General features: G+C 49.8%; 1 protein-coding gene across 2 annotated transcripts in view; it reads left to right on the top strand.

Annotated features, from left to right (window-relative positions):
* Positions 1–11889: 11889 nt before the first annotated feature.
* PACSIN2 (protein kinase C and casein kinase substrate in neurons 2) overlaps positions 11890–16126 on the top strand; it is a 109776-nt gene continuing 105539 nt past the window's right edge. For both annotated transcript variants that reach the window (XM_068969881.1, XM_068969883.1), the window contains exon 1: positions 11890–12001. The gene's annotated coding sequence lies outside the window, so the exon portion shown is untranslated. The remainder of the gene's footprint in view (positions 12002–16126) is intronic.

The following is a 16126-nucleotide window of genomic DNA, read 5'->3' as shown; positions in this document are numbered from 1 at the left end:
AGCTCAGTCTCGAGAGGGGCTCTGGGACTTCACAAGCAGGGTCTGTGATGGGCCTGGTGACAGCAGGGCCAAAGTGCGGTAGGGAAATCTGAGGGGAAGTGGATCAGCCGTGAAGGCAAGTCTTCCAAACAGGGGGGTTAGGGAGAGAAGTGAGAGAGGGTGGCTTCGAAGGGCTGTGCCCCCAGCTGAAGACGATTACTTTTATAGGCTTCCTTCCTTCCTTCCCCCATTGCGCCCATTGGGTGCTCACTGTGTAACTTGGCTGTTTGAGGTCTTGGGGACACTTTGCTAAACAAGATGGGTCAGTCCTGGTTATCACGGAACATAAAATCCAGTCGTTGTGAGAGGAGAAAGCATCTTTCTTGAATAGTTTTATTGAGGTCTAATTTACATACCAGGGCTTCCTCGGTGACTCAGAGGTAAAGAATCCACCTGCTAATGCAGAAGACCCGTGTTCCATCCCTGAGTCAGGAGGAGCCCCCGGAGAAGGAAATTGCAACCCACTCCAGTATTCTTGCCTGGAGCATCCCTTGAACAGAAGAGCCTGGCAGGCTAGTCCATGGGGTTGCAGAGTCAGACACGACTTAGCGACTAAACAACAATAACAACAGTTTACACATTATGTACTTGTGTTTAGTCATTCAGTCGTGTCCGACTCTTTGTGTCCCCATGGATTGTAGCCCACCAGGCTCCTCTGTCCATGGGATTCTCCAGGCAAGAATACTGGAGTGGGTTGCCATTCCTTCCTTCAGGGGATCTTCCTGACCCAGGGATCGAAGCCACGTCTCCCGCACACTCATTTTAAGTGTATAATTCAATGATCTCTAGCAAATTTACAGAGTTGTGCAGCGATCATCAGAATCCAGTTTAACAACATCTCCATCACCGCTGACAAGACCTCTCAGGCCCATTGGCGATAACTCCTTACTTGTACTTCTGGCTTCCAGCAACCACTGATCTATTTTCTGTTGCTACAGACTTGTCTTTTTTGAACATTTAATATAAATGGAATCTTATAATATGTGGGATTTTGGTTGGTTTGTTTGCTTCCTCTTGTTTCTTCCCCTTAGCATCACATGTTTGAGGTCCATGCATGCTGCAGTGTATCTCAGCATTTCATTTCTTTTTATTCATGAACGATATTTCATTGTATGACTAGATACGCCACATTCTATTTACCCATTACCAAGTAGATGACGTTCGAGTTGCTTTCACTTCTTAGTCACTGTGAGTAATGATGCTGTGACCATTTGTGTGTAAGTTTTTATACGGATAAGTGTTTTCGTTTCTCTTGAGTGGATATGTAGGCTGCTAAGTCATAGGTGTGTGTGTGTGTGTGTGTGTGTGTGTGTGTGTTAGTTGTTCAGTTGTGTCTGACTCTTTGTGACCCCATGGACTGTAGCCTGCCTGGCTCCTCTGTTCATGAAATTTTCCAGCCAAGAATACTGGAGTGGGTATCTTCTCCAGCGGATCTTCCAGACTCAGGGATCAAACTCAGGTCTCCCAAATTGCAGGCAAATTCTTTACCATCTGAGCCACCAGGAAAGCCCAGGCCATAGGTAAATGTATGTTTAACTTTTTGGGAAACTGCCAAACTATTTTCCAAAGCAATCGCACCATTTTACAATCCTACCAGTGGTGTGTGAGGGTTCCAGTTTCTCCACATCCTGAATAACACATATTATTTCTCTTTTTAGTTATAGCCATCCTGTGGATGTAATGTGGGGTCTCATTGTGGCTTTGATTTGCCTTTCCCTGATGACTAATGATGTTGAGCATCTTTTCATGTGCTGATGGACCAACCATTCCTCTGTTTTCTTGGTAGAAACAGTTTTAAACAGGTGAATTTTCCATTCCTCCTAGGAGATTGGACTTTTCTGATTCTGTGGTAAGAAAGTTCTGTTGACTCTTCCATGAAAATTTCTCTGATTCTCTTGTCTATGCTGGTCTTCCTTTTCTCTTAAATTTTAAAGCAAAAGTCAGAGCATATCTGAGGCTTCAGGCCCTCCCAGAAAACTTTCCCTGTAACTTAAAATAAACTCAAGCTCCAGTCTCATTTCCCACCATGCTCTCCCTTCTGCCCTTTTGCAGGAGCTGTAGTGACCTTTGAGGATTTCACATTCATCCCTGCCTCCGGGCCTTTGCACTGGCAGGCCCCTCACCTGGAATTCCCTTCCCCTTGATCTCCATGGGGCCTGTTCCATCTGATCATGTGGAGCATTTTCTCAGAGAAACTTTCCTGATTATCAGTCTCTTATCATCTTTTTTGACTTTTTTCAAAGCACTGATTACTAGGCAAAGTTATCTTAGGTATTTCCTTGCTTTTTCACTTTCTCCATCACAAAACTATCAGCTCTGCAAGGGCAAAATAGCCCTGGCCCGATCGGTATGGCACATAGAGAATACCATGGGAAGAGGAGTCTAGAGGGCTATAGTCCATGTGGTCACAGAGTCTGGCACAACTGAGCATGCACACCCATTTCTGGAGAAGTCACTCCAGGGCCTGGGGAGGGGAGAGAGCAGGGTGCCTATGCCAGACGGGCACGGCTGGTGGGGAGAGGACAGGCCAGGCTCCAGGGCACTGACAGCGTATCCTCTGTTCACGGGCTGAGTTGTGAGTGTCCCTCCCCGCAGAGGGGCTTGTCATCTCATTCAGCACAGTACCCAGAACAGTGGCCAGTGGTGCTAATAAGTCTTTGACTTCAAAGTCTGACTCTGGAATCTGAGTCTGGGGACGGAGGGGAGCCCCTGCCCACTGACTGGCTGCGTGACTGTGGGTCTGCTCCTTCCCGTCCCTGAGTCTGTTTCCTTGTCTTCATAGCGTGCCTGCTGGCATGAGGGTGAAGGCCATCCTTCCTTGTCAGGTGGAAAGAGGCCGTGCCTGAGCTTGTGCACCTGGGCCTGGCGGCCCTGGTGGCTGTCGGGCTATTCTTAGCAGTGATGATGCTCACACAGCTTTGTTCTTGGATCTGCTGCCTCTGTTCCCACTGTCCCCAAGGGCAGCAGGCTCCAGACCCTACCCGTGGGCTTGAGGAGAAGAGCTGGAGTGCAGGGAATGTGGGTGAGTGCCAGGGGAGGCTGACTGGGCAGAGGCTGGGGTTCGATGAAAGCTGAGTCACAGCCTTAAAAACTGACAGCATGCCTCCAGGTGAGTGAGCCCAAACAGAAAGGCTTTGAGAAGGCCAGGAAACCAGAGAACGGCTGAATGGAAAATTTTAATGAACAGCCGCCCAGGAATCCCTTCAGCCTGGAAGTACCTTTGGAACACCAGCCCCAGCACCTGGAAAGACCTGTCCCTTGGCTGGAGTGGGTTTCCTACTTGCAGATACAGTAGGAAACCTCTGGGCATCCTTCTTCCCCAGCCATTCAGGCCCTGTCCCAGCCTCGCAGCTCTGCCTGGGGACCACGGTGCTGGCCCTACAATCTGAAATTCTCTCCTCCCTGTCCCCACCCATCGAAATCCTGCCCATTCCTGAGACCCAGTTAAAGCTCCATATCCTTGAGGCTTTAAATCATCTTCTGGTTCGGTGCCTGCCACTGTCATCTGCCTGCCCTCGATTTTTCAGTTCACGTTTAACTCACTCTCACCTCTCTCTCCTCTCAGTAAATCATCCTGCCCTTTTCCCCCAGCTTGAGTATAAGTCTGATGGCCTCAAACATTTTCATATAACTCCTCACATGTTTATCCAAATTTCTCATAGATGCTTTTTCTGATCTCAGAGTTCAATGACACCAAAGCCTGTAAATACAAAACAATTCCTTACTGGGGGAAAAAAAAATCACCATTCCTTAATATTTCCTCAAATGAGAGCTTGTTCTTGCTGTTCCGTCACTCAGTTGTGTCCGACTCTGTGACCCCATGGTCTGCAGCACACCAGGCTCCTCTGTTCTTCACTGTCTCCCGGAGTTGGCTCAAATTCATGTCCATCGAGTCAGTGATGCTATCCAATCATCTCATCCTCTGTCATCCACTTCTCCTCCTGCCCTCAATCTCTCCCAGCATCAGGGCCTTTCCCAGTGAGTCATGTCTTCACATCAGGTGGCCAAAGTATTAGAGCTTCAGCTTCAGCATCAGTCTTTCTAATGAATACTCAGGGTTGATTTCCTTTAGGATTGACTGGTTTGATTTCCTTGCTGTCCAAGGGACTCTGAAGAAGTACTTCTCCAGCACGGTAGTTCAAAAGCATCAATTCTTCAGTACTCAGCCTTCTTTATGATCCAACTCTCACATCCGTACATGACTACTTGGAAAACCATAGCTTTGACTAGATGGACCTTTGTCAGCAAAATATCTCTGCTTTTTAATACATTGTCTCAGTTTGTCATAGTTTTACTCCCAAGGAGCAAACGTCTTTTAATTTCATGGCTGCAGTCACCATCTGCAGTGATTCTGGAGCCCAAGAAGATAAAATCTGTCACTGTTTCCACTTTTCCCCTTCTGTGTGCCATGAAGCAATGGGACTGGGTGCAATGATCTCAGTTTTTTGAATGTTGAGTTTTAAGCCAGCTTAAGCCTATGACCTTGACCAAGTCATCTTACCCCCCTGAGCCTCAGTTTCCCCAAGTGCAAAGTGGAGCTGGTTTAAGGAAGCAGGAGTTCTCATATATAAAGCACCATCACGGGGCTGTCCCCATGGAAAGGGGTCCTTTGGGTGGCAGCTGTGATTGGTACTGGGGGCTGGGAGAAGTCAGAGCCAGTTCAGCCCCTCGGGTCTTCCCCAGGCACCCCGCAGGTGGTGTGTCCCAGCAGGTGCTGAGTGAAGACTGCCTGAATGAGGGTGCGATAGCAGTCTCCCAGGCCTGGTCCCCGGGAGGGCCTGGCTCAGGGTGCCTGCTGTCTGGGCACCTAACAAGAAAGGTGTGACCTGTAATTAGCAGGGCTGGGCTTGGCGGGCTGGCTGTCCCCAGGGCCCACATGATACTTCCATCAGCCTCAATGAGTGCTCGGGCGAAATCTGAAACCCGAGCCACGGGCTGGAACCAGTTACACAGAGAACACAGTTGTCACAACAGGAAGGGTGTGTTCAGAGGGACAGTGGGAGGAGCCTTGGCTCTGCTGTCTTACACCCCAGGCCAACCAGGAGGTGCCAGGACCCACATACTCAGAGGACGACTCCCAGGAGCAGGCCCTTGGCTGGATACCCCTGACCTTGGTCTTGAACTGTTGGGAGGGACGTTTCCCTCCTGCCTCTAAGGATCTGCCTGTGCTCCACCACCTCAGGCTGACAACCCTGCACCCGCGGCTCCCATGATTTGCCCTTCAGACATGTCCTTCCAAGCCCTGCCATGCCCATCTTTCAGAGTCTGCTGAAATGCTGCTTTTTTTGGGAGCCCTCCGGTACCCCCAGGGCATTGCTTGGACCCTTCAAGGTCATTGTTCACAGGCTCCCCCCTCTGGCGCCCACTAGCATGAGTTGCTGGAAAGTGGAGAAATTTTTATTTTTCATTCATGCCCAGCTCGGTACCTGGTATCACATGTCTGCTGTGTCGGAGGGAGAGAAAGACTTCATGTAGGGAAGGAAGGAGTCAGAAAGCCCAGGTTTGAGAAGGTCTCTGGCCCTGATAAGTGGAAAACCTCCAGCAGCTCACCTGGCTTCCCTGGGCCTCTGCCTCCTCATCTTAGGAAGACTCTCTTGCTCATTCTTCAGGGTCTTTCGGCTTTGATGTTCAGTGGTCTGCAAAGCAGCCTCCTCCTGCCAATCTCTCCCACCCACCCCACTCCTTGCCCAATACTGCACTTCAGTGTGAAATCATTGCCCCTCTGCCTGTTACCCGGCTGACCACACATTCTGAGCTGCTGTCCATCAGTCATTCTCCTAGAGAAGAAAAGGAACAGTCCTTCATCACACACTCCTGCCTCGTGGCATACACGGCTCCAGCTCAGAGAGCTCAAAACCTATCCAGGATCTACTCTGGCAAGCTCTGGTGTGGACTGACCATTTTCTGCCCAGACCCAGAGAAAGTAGGTGACCACAGGCAGTCCACTGGGCATAGAAACTGGTTGAACTTGACCTGGAGGTGGCCTCTCCCACCCCCTGCCCCCAGTGGGGCTGTCTGGATTGGAGCGTGGGTTTCTGGCGGGTCTCAGAATTTGTTGGAGGCTCCCACCGAGTGAGAAGGGTAGACAGGAGGTGAGGCAGGGGCAGGAACAGGGCCCAGGGAGGAGCAGAGGGCCGTGGGAGTGGGAACAGGGCAGCAGGGTGGGGTGGCCTGTGATCTGGGGGGATGGTGCCCGCATTCCTTCATGGGTGATAATGCCAGTGGGCCTGGCACTCACCTGGGCAGGAAGTCCGCCTTCCCTGTGTCGTGTCCACTCTTAGGGGCAGCACCCGTGGCTCTGCTCCTTGTGGGGCAGGGAGTGCTGAAGAGAGAGAGGGAGCTGGCATGTCCACTGGGGCCTGCCAGGCTCCTCCCTCCCCTTTACAGATGAGGATGTGCCTGACCTGACCGTGTGGCCTGATGCCAGCAGCATCATTGGTCGGGCAAGTGCCTCTGTTGCACTGGGCACCGTGCAAATCTTTTTCATCTATTAAGATGTTTAATTCCTCTACCCCTCCCACCCCACTGTTTCTCTGTCCAGACGAGGACACTGAGGCCGGGAAGTGAGGTGGCATGCCCAAACCTGTAAACCTAAACCTGCTTTAAAAAAAAAAAAAGAAAAGAAAGAAAAAATGCTGCAAAAACAAAGCAGAAAAGAACCATGAACCCCTGAGCCTTTGACTGAGTCCTAGGCTTGATTAATTGGTGGGGGTGGGGGGTGGAATCCTTTTTTAGCAAAAGATAAAACTGGACCCGTGGTGCTCAGACCTCTCCTCTTTCCCTCTACCATGAGGAAGGGACTGGGACCCAATTAAAGGTTTAACCAGAGTTGGGGTGGGAGCCCGACTGCAGTGCGACTTCTTGTACCATTGCCGTGACTGTGACATAGAGTCATGCACAATCCCAAGGCCTGGCTGGGGAGGGAGCCCAAGGCCAGCCCGCCTGGAGGTGCCCATGCAGATGCAGACACCTCCAAGGCAGGGCCCTGTCAAGTCAGGCACAGACACCCGGATGAAGGTCACATCTGGTCAGCAGAACCTTTGGTGATAGCTGGTCTGGGAGCCAAGAACAGCCCTTGATGGCTCCTCACTGTCTCCACCTGTGATTTCAAACCCTCTTTATGTTTTTAGTGGTGGGGGTCTTTCCATAACATCCTATATGTAAGCAATAGCAGCATTTTATTGCTGTACATTTATTTTATAAGTATTGGTACAACTTCTTGTATAAGTTCCAGTTTGTAACATTTAGGTATTTGTTACAAAATTAACCAACAAGAGCAATGTCACTTCAAATACAAAGAATTATGTATTGATTGATTGATTGGACTGTGCCTGGTCTTAGCTGCAGCACACTGGATCTTCTGTCTTTGTTGTGGTGTGCAGGATCTAGTTCCTTGACCAGGGATGGAACCTGGGCTCCTTGCATTGGAAGCCCAGAGTCTTAGCCACTGGACTACCAAGGAAGTCCCACAAATGTCACTTTTTTTTTTAATGAATATGCATTTTGAGACTGCTCCGGTTTTTTTAAAAGTTAGCTTCAGTATCTAGTTTTATTTTGTATCAAGGAAATCTGGATTCACATTAGTAGATAAGCATGATAACATCATAAACAAAATCTTATTTTACAATCACAGGGTGACTTTCAGTTTATCTGATTCAGGAGCCTGAAAGACATAAGATGATACTTTGCATTCAGAATGGCATCACTGTGGTGTTCGGGACCTCATCCTCCTGAAATGCAGGGACTCAAGGAAGGAGTCCTTGAGGGAGTTCAAATCTTTATCACATGATAAAAAATACTTTACAATGTATCACATATGAAGTCTGGGCAGGACAGGTCTTCGGTCAGAGTTTCAAAACACCCAACTTGAAAGTATTGGTTTCATTGTTGATACTTTCTCCACTTTGGCATTGATGGCAACAATGTAACCCTATCCACTTAGAAAAAGTTAGAGTTATCAGTCAGCATCCAGAATAGTGCTTCAGACTACATGAGGCAGAAGAATCAACTGAGGAACTTGTGGGAAATGTGGTGATCCCAGTGCAGAGCATCCTGGAGATGCCCACTTTGGGAAATGCTGTCCAGATGATGCTGACCATATGCTGCTGACTTTGGAAGGGAGTGGTTTCCAGGCCCGGGTGTCTTGCCCAATGGTGCTGACTTGAGTGTGGTAGGTATGAGGGAAGCCCTGTACTTGCTGGTACAGCTTTATGTAAGCAGATGTGTGCAGGCCAGCATGGAGCAAAACTATTCAAAGAAAGAAAGGCTGGGGTAGTTGCCTCCTAGTCAATGGCACATTTATAAGGAATTCAGATCTTTATACAACTTGGCAAGGAGCACTTCATTCCAAGATGTATCCAGAGACGTATTCCTGTGGCCCCAACAGTTAACACTCTGATGTCTCCTGAGTATTACCAGTTGGTGCACAGTACCTGTTCTCGTTTTGTTTTGTTTTTTAATCACTTTTTTAAAATTGTTTGCAGTAAGGTTGGCTTAAGGGATCTAAGTTCCCAGGTCGGGGATCAAACCTTCAGCCCCTGCAGTGGAAGCGCAGTCTTAACCACTGGACCACCAAGGAAGACCCAATCACATCTTTTTTTTCCTTCCTGGGCTCAAACCATTTTAGCCAGGGGCTTTGGGAGAGGGTCCAAACGCTGGGAGGAGGATGAAATCTGAAGCCCTCCTCTAGGCCATCTGCTCAACTTCTCAGCTGCTGAAAGGCCAATCACAAATGTTTAAAAAGAATACTTTTACAAACTGCAAAGAGGTCCTTGTAAAACCCTTAACAGCCACTGGCTGTACCAGCTATGTCCTAAGAACATCATAGCAGTGACCTCAAGAATCCTGGCAATTTCTCTAAACATCAGACTCTGTGATTATGCCCATTTTACAGCTGAGAAAACTGAGACCTGGAGTGGCAAAACAGATTGCCAGAACTGCATGGCTACTCGCAGCTCAGCTGCATGCTCCAGCCAAGAAGAACCCGCCTGTCTCCCTGGACAGCAGGACCTCTTGTCTCTGGGCCTTTGCTCATCCTTTCCATTCACCTTGGCTCACTTAAATATCACTGCCTTCAATATGGCAGGGCTTCCCCAGTGGCTCAGTAGTAAAGAATCTGTCTGCAATACAGGAGACACAGGGAAATGGCAACCCATTTATAGTATTCTTGCCTGGGAAATCCCATGGACAGAGGAATCTTGTGGGCTACAGTCCAAGGGGTCGCAAAGAGTTGGACATGAGTGAGTGCCTGAACACTCACACACTCAATATGGTGACCCTCTGGGGATCACTTGGAGGCCTTTTCTAGGTTTGATATCCTTGCTGAGTCTTCCTGGAAGCAAGACAGGACTCAAATCCATCCCACCCTGAATCCACAATCCACCCTATCCCCTGTCCTGCACATTCTCTAAATATTGTAATTATCAATCAAATAAGTATCTATAACAGATTTTGAATTTTTTCTTGGAAGATGTACCTGTACCACTGTACAATAACTATGGATATTTTAATTTTTTGGAGACTGTTTTATTCTGTGTGAAACTATTTTTTAAATTATTTTATTCATTTGATTGGGCACAGTGGTAGGGAATCCATCTGCCAATGCAGGGGGCCCAAGAGATGCAGTTTGGATCCCTGGGCCAAGAAGATCCTCTGGAGGAGGGCTTGGCAATGCCCTCCAGTATTCTTGCCTGGAAAATCCAATGGACAGAGGAGCCTGGTGGGATTGCGAAGTCCATGGGATTGCGAAGAGTCAGACACAGCTCAAGCAACTGAGCACCATTTATTTGACTGCACTGGATCTTAGTTGCAACACATGGGATTTAGTTCCCTGACCAGGGATTGAACCTGGGTCCCCTGCATTAGCCACTGAACCACCAGGGAAGTCCCTGTAAAAGTATGTTTTAACTTGGGCTGCCTGTTTATCCCAGCTGTTTAGTGGGAAATGGCTAATAAAGGACCCGTCAGCCTTTGCCCCAGACTTAGGTAATGAGCACGTTTTTCGAGAAGGGGGGAGCAAAATGATGGTGACAGAGCGCATCTACATTAACTGATCAGATATCAAGCACCCACACCTGCCCATCCAGAGCGGCTCCCCTCGCTTTCACCTGATTTGCCCCATTTACTCCTCACCCTGTGTGGTGGTGGGCCCTGTCATCGCCCACATGTTAAAAACTGAGACACAGAGGTACAGAGAATGGCAGTGACTTGCTCAAGGAGCAGAGGCAGGATGGAGCTTCAGGGCTGTTTGGATCTGATAGTAGGGGGCTGGATGCAACATTGTGACACTTCTGTAGGGGTCAGAGTTGGAATGTTCACAGCATGGAAAGGGAAGCTCTCTTGGGAAAAATCATCTGATAAGCTCTGGGGACAGAGGTGAGACTCAAAGACCTGATCAAACTGCTGGGGAAAGAAATGATAGGAATTTTGTTTTTGTCTTTAGAAGAAAGGAGAGAGAAGAGAAGGGAGCCAGAGGCCAGAGGCCTGCCTTGGTCAGGTGGCCAGGTAGTGGGCTCAGGGTCAAGAGGCCAAAAGGGCTCAAGAGGTGTCTTGTGTTGCCAGGCAGCGCCAGGCTTGATGCCTCCCTGTGGGGTCCGGGCTGCAGGAACCCCTGCTGGCCTTCCCAGTGCTTGGTGTGATGAGGGACTGTGTGAGTGTGTACAGTTGGAGACGGGATGATGGCAAGGACCAGCAGGCACCTGGAAAAGAGCGGGAGGCTGGAGGGAGGGGTGATGGGGACTTGATCAGAAACCATGGCAATGACTTTAGATCCTCACAGGAAAAGCGGGGCAAACCGCAATTTACCCAGTTCTCAGAGGCCTGGGAGACCTCAGGTGATGACTGGGTTCTGTGCACACGATCCAGAGGTATTCTGGGTGGCAGAGTGGCCCCTGTGGGCGGAGTCCTGGAGAATGGCCGGGGCTTCTTGACAGTAGCTGGATCTGGCACAGCCTTTCTTTCCCTCTTTCTCAATGATTATTATCACAACCACATTGTAACCAAACAAATACTTTAGAAAGGGAAAAAACCCCACTCTGTTTCTGTCCACTAGAAGAGACTCTTGTGTAAACACAGTACAGTTTTAAGAGTCCCTGCCATTTCTTATCCGGCTTTTCCTTTTAACATTTTAGTTTAAGCATTTTTCCATATTGCAGCACCATCGTCCGAATTTCAAGGCGGTTGATTTGGAATCAGTACAGGCCTGGGGTACGGCTGACCCTGCTTCTGCCGTTTATTTACTGTTTACCCCGGGTCGCCGCCCTCCTAGGAAGTTACTTGGCCTTGGATCCCCAAACCTTCGCGTGAGCTCTGTACACGCGCGCGCGACCACACACCGCTCTCTGTCCTGCTTTTAAAAACTAAGCCGGCTCAAGTGAATCTAAGAAGCCCTGATGACACTGGCGTCTGTGAGTGCCATCGGAAAGGAAACTTTCAGAAAGACTACCTTCCTTGAATTCCCATTAAGCGCGGTGCCACCCTCCCTCGGCCCCCATCTAAGCGCGTCCACAAAGCTGAAACACTCCTGGATCCTGGGAGAAAGTCTCACGGACCCACAGTTTTGGAGCGACTCAGGGAAGTGACCCCAACCGCCCTCTCGTCAGCTAAGTAGGCACGCCCCTCCTTTGATGGACAGGCGAACTCACCAATGAAGCCCAGGGGAGGTCCCTTTGGCTCGCTAGGGGGCGTGCCGCCTTGGCTCCCCTCCGGCCCATTCAGGGGAGCCGAAGGTGCCGTTTGGGCGGGGCCCGACGCTCAGCAGCCAATGGGAAGAGCACAGCGGAGGTTGGGGGGCGAGGCGTTTGGGGCTGGCGGCAGGAGCGGCCGCGGCTGGGTTAGGGCAGGGCCCGGGCTGCGCGGCCGGAGCGAGGGCGGGAGCCGTGGCCGGAGCCGGAGCCGGGGCTTGGAGACGCAGTCGCGGTAGGAGCGGGGCGCGCCGAGTGTCGGGAGACGAGCGGCGGCCCAGGTGAGGGACGCGCCGCGACGGTTGGGGCTCTGCGGGATGTGTGGGTGGGGGGACGGACGCGGGGCGCTTGTTGGCAGCGGGGCCCGCGCCCTGTCAGGCCGCGGCCGCGCTCCGCGCCTGAGGGCAGCCTCTGGGGCCGCGTCGCCCGCGCGCGAACTTCCTGTAGCTGAGGGAGCCGGGGGCGGGGTAGGGGTGTTGAGGGGCGCCCGGGGGCGAGTCGCTGAGGGAGCTGGGGGTGGGGGACCGGTGTTGAGCGGCGCCCGAGGGCCGAGGGGAGCGCCAGAGGGGACGTAGAGGGGCCTCCGGAGGGCGCGCGGGGGCCGGGTTTCGAGGTGGGGTGCGGGGTCTGGGCGGGGAGCGGGGGGCGCCACAGGGGAGCGGACGAGTCCTCCTCGGCTCGGCTGAGACAGAAGTTGCGGAGCGGGACCCGTGGAGGTAAAAGTGCTGCTGCCCTAGCGGGATGGAAGACTCTCTGAGGGACTTAGCGAGGGGTGCGGGGGTTCCCTGGGCGGGGGGGCGGTGGGGAGCGCAGGAGGAGGCGGCGGGCCGGTCGGCGTCACTTAGAAGGCAGGGCCCGGTCCTCGGGTGTCCTGGAGGGGAGGGGCGGCCAGAGCAGGCGGGACACTTATGCGGATGCGCTGGTTTGGGGCGCTTTGAAGACCGTCCTCCATTTCCTTCCTCCCCACCCTCCCTGTCCCTCACCGGCTCTACATGGGGTGGGCGGGGGTGCGGCGTGGGGAGCAAGCCCTTCCTTGTGAGCAGGTCCTAGGGCTGGGGGACAGGCAGGAGAGAGGCTGGGGGTGTTTGCCCCGTTGGCCCAAGGGGTCTTCCCAAATTGTGCTTTTTAGAAACGGGAGCTCCCTCCCTCCTCTGGAGTTTCCAGCCGTTGGGGCATCCGGAGAGGCCTGGGATTGGAGAGGTAGTGATTTCTGCCGCTCCGTTTCAGTGGCTCTTTGAGTTTCAGCTTCCACCGGAGGGGGTTGGCTTTCTTTTCAGACGGAGTTGGTCAGGGGGAGCGAGCTGTGCTGTCTCCTCGGGTCCCACACAGCTGCAGCCTTTGAGGGTTAGGCGCCTGAGGGAAGATGGCCTTCAGGTGTGGTCTGTGCGCCATTCCTGGGTCTTCCCTTTCTCTCCTTTACCCCAGTTGTCCTGTATTTCTGTGGTTAAGGAGGGTTGGCTACTCTGAGGCTCCACGGCTACTCATTACGCTGTTTACTAAACACTCCCTGGCTGTCCTGATGAAAATCAGGAGGCCAGCTCAGAGATTTTAAACCTGGGCTACAAGCGGTGAGCTCACACCAGTTTTTCCCTTTCTCTGCTGTTCCTTGGTCCCCAGTATTCCCAATATGCTGAAGGATGGGCAGGTTGGCGCCCCGGGCGAGGGAACCAAGCAGGTGGTCCCTGTTGAATGCTGGCCTTCCCCTTCCTGTCTGAAATTTCTTATTCCGCTTAAATCACCAGCCTGCCGCAGCATCCCCATAAAGTCATTGAAGGGGAACCACTACAACTGGGATTTCTCTTGAGTCATGTGGGAAACAATAATCTGTGTGCACTTACTTCTAGAGTTTCACAGTCTCCTCGATGAGGTTATGTTAGTTGAGATATGAGATCACTACATCAAAAACTTTTCTGTGCTGTGTTTTTCTCTTGACAATCATCTGAGAGCTTTAAAGAAACTGGCCACGAGGCTGATGATATTTATTATGTGGGAAAGGAACGAGCACAGAAGAACAGAGAGATTAGGTCTGTACTCCGAATTCACTTTTTGGGAGAAGAATGATAACTCATTTGAATGGAAATGTCATTCTTAACTCACACTATTGGGGAACTGGAACTTTATTATTTTTAGCCTCAAGTATGTAAGATATAGGTCATAAGATTTAAATAATCTAAAAGTATGTATAAAAGCAATATCTGGGTTTTGAACACAGCTTGTTGCTGATACATATAGCTGGCTTTCCCCAGTCTTGGATGCCCAGTCCAGATTTCTGATGGCCAGGCAGTTTCTGGGGAGGGAGCTGAGGGGTATTTGTCTTTAAATTTTCTCATTTGTTTATCCACTTGGAAATCTGTTCGGACAAGGGCCTCATGCTCAGGTTTCCTTCCTCTGACTGGGTCATGGTTGATTCCAGGATGTTATGGAATTATCAAAAAGATGGCATAGATTTCTTAATAATAGTAAGAGCAGCTTGTGTTTAGAGATCATGATATCTGTTACCAAATGCTCTCTGGCCACCCTCACCTGGACCTCTCATCTGACTCGGGCCTGCCTTATCTGCCATCGGATTGTGCTGGTGACTTTGTGAAGGCCACCCTCTAGATTATTTTTGTAATGACCACATTCGTGTGAATGATGGTGCTGGCATTTTTTTTTTCCAATTAAAATTGTTTGGAAGTGCAGCTGCATGCCTGAAGGCACCAGGGCAGTGCCTTCCTTAGGAAGTCAGCTTGCATTCCATGCGTAGAGACCTTTCTTTATGGCCCTGGCTGGGATCTTTCACATACCTGAAGGCATGTCAGTGCCTGAAACCTGGTTGCTGATGGGCTCAGTTCTGGCCCTGGGATGGCTGAGTAGGAATTCCTTCAGATTTTTATATTCAAACGATTGTGCTCTGCCAACTGGAGATGATCTTTAAAGAAGAACTCAAAGCATTCTGTGCAATGCAACATTCCTGGCATACATGTAGTTCCAAAGGTAACTATTTCAGGGACAATGGCCATCTAAGAGCACAAGCTTTAGTATTTTGATTAAAGACACAACATGACAAAAATGCCTTACTTTAATATATTATCTTGCATTTATTCCCATGATTGTATGTTTATCTGTTTGCTTGGTAAAACAGAGCATCGTGGATTCTAGTTTTCTTGTTTCCTAGAATAAAAGCTTTAGTTTCAATATTAAAATGTCATTTGAGAGTGTCCTGACATTAGGCACTGAAAGAACAAGATATGAAAGTGTAGAAATGAATAAAATGCTGTGTCAGTGATCAAAGGCCTCAGCAAGAAGCCTTAGGAAAATGAAGGGAGGGAAATTTTGCTATAACTTTAGAAAGAACATATGCAGTGGTTTGTGTAATATTAATGTGCTCTATGGCTGTATGAGATTTATGTGACTTTTTCCTTCCCTTGAATGTGGGATTGTAGAGTGTAGATGGAGACTAGGAGCCCTGGGCTCGGTCCAGTGTCTTCCTGACTAATCCTGAGCCGAGGACAGCCACATACCTTAGGGTCTCAGTTTTCATGTTTGTAAAAGGAGAGCCTGAGAGGTTCTTAACTGTTTGAGAAACTGATAACAAGTACAGGCCTCTTCCCAGAAAGCACACCTGTGGACAGCATCGGAGGCCTGGACCTCAGATTAGGAACTCCTGGATCATCTCACCTCTAAGTGCCCTCTCACCTCTGATATTCTATAATCCTATTTTCCTGGTCATCTTTGAGCTAATAATAATAATGCCTCGTATTTATGGAAGACACTCCAGAGCATTTTCATCTCTCTCTTGTTTTTTTAGTCCCCCAAACATTTCTGAGTGGTGTGGGTGGTGATGGATACTCCTTCTTAGGATAGGAGTATTCTTCTCCCTTCGAGAGAGGGGTACCAGGCCTGGCCACCACTTTAGTAGGATTACATAGCCAGCAGCCTGTCCTGGGACCAGAGTCAGGGCTCCTGATTGCCAGCCTGGGGTTTTTCCATTAGGTTTAGCTTCCTTGGTGGTTGTCATTATGAGTTATGTTTGGCAGTGTAAATATCTCAGAGTGTGTCACTTACAGAGGAAATATTTGTTCATCTGCTGAAAGGACTGTTTTTTTTGTTTTTTGTTTTTTGTCTGAATTTGGATCACTAAACACCTTTCTTGACTGTCAAAAGGTTGGTTATTATGTTTTTGTTATTTTTTTTATGCCATACTTTTCACTGGGAAATGTTTGTAGGACTTGAGTGTTTTGAGCATACTTGTTTAATGTTTATTGATTAAAGAGTACATTGAAATGATTACTTTCCAGTTGCATGGCACTTGAGAAACTTGTGAAATAAATAATTAAAAGAAAATTCCTAACATTTGACTTGTTCTGGTAAATCTGTCCTCACAGATGAGACTTTTACTGCAGCCTGAGAGGCACCTCCCTGAG

The sequence above is a fragment of the Capricornis sumatraensis genome, chromosome 4 (genome assembly GCF_032405125.1).
Source record: "Capricornis sumatraensis isolate serow.1 chromosome 4, serow.2, whole genome shotgun sequence".
Classification (NCBI taxonomy): domain Eukaryota; kingdom Metazoa; phylum Chordata; class Mammalia; order Artiodactyla; family Bovidae; genus Capricornis; species Capricornis sumatraensis.
This window is presented reverse-complemented; position numbering and strand designations above follow the sequence as displayed.